Here is a 916-nt window from a genome sequence, read left to right on the forward strand (position 1 = left end):
GCAATACGCGGTGTTCGGTGTGCCCTAACGCGGTAGTAGGTGATACCGGTGAAGGGGGGAAAACCCCCGGGAAAGTATTCCCGGTGTTTCGTGTTTTCGGGCAGAGGAGTTGGAGGGGGAAAGTTGCGAGTTCGATAGGTTAGGGGAGTGTGGCGGACGAACGGGTTGCGTATCCGGAATCGTCTCGTCGTTCTGAGCAACTTTCATGTACAAAACATTTTCATCCGAGTTACGTATTATTTTATATGATTCTCCAAAGATTTAAGCAATTTCCGGGATTATTCTTAATTCGACAATAAAATGGTTAATTGCTAGATACACCCAAAAGTGTACCCAGCCGGAGTGCTCGTATGGCTGACAGCGGGCCAGGGAGGTTCCAGTCAGCAGAGTTGACCCAGTCAACATTTGACCGGTCAAAAGGTCAATAGGGTTTGGGTCCCACTTGTCATTGGCTCATCTAGCTAACTGCAGTTTTAAAATAACTATTCTACTTCATTAGGTTAACTAAGATTAATTAATTAAGTTAATTAAATATTTAACTAATTAATTAATTAATTAATTATTTGTTAATATTATTTTTTTAACCCCTTTTTTTCAGAAAAAGGGGGGCGTGGGCACCATTGGGCAGTGGCCCATAGAGCCTATCTGGCGACGGGCGAACGGGCACAGGGGCGTGGAAGTGGGCGCCCGTACCCGAGGAGGGGGCGAACCCAAGCAAGGCGGGACGCTGGCGCCGGGCGCCGCCCGGGGCGTGGTCGCCAGCGACGAGGGGAGCCGCCGGATGGACCAGTGGAGGAGGGATGCGGCGGCGGTAGTGCGGCAGGGGAGAGCGGGGGTGAGCGTGGGCGCCGGCTCAAAGCGCGGCCAGCCGGGGCCTCGGTGAGCATCGACGAAGTACTGGGGCGAGGGGGAAGGG

The sequence above is a fragment of the Triticum dicoccoides genome, chromosome 4A (assembly GCF_002162155.2).
Source record: "Triticum dicoccoides isolate Atlit2015 ecotype Zavitan chromosome 4A, WEW_v2.0, whole genome shotgun sequence".
Taxonomy (NCBI): Eukaryota; Viridiplantae; Streptophyta; class Magnoliopsida; order Poales; family Poaceae; genus Triticum; species Triticum dicoccoides.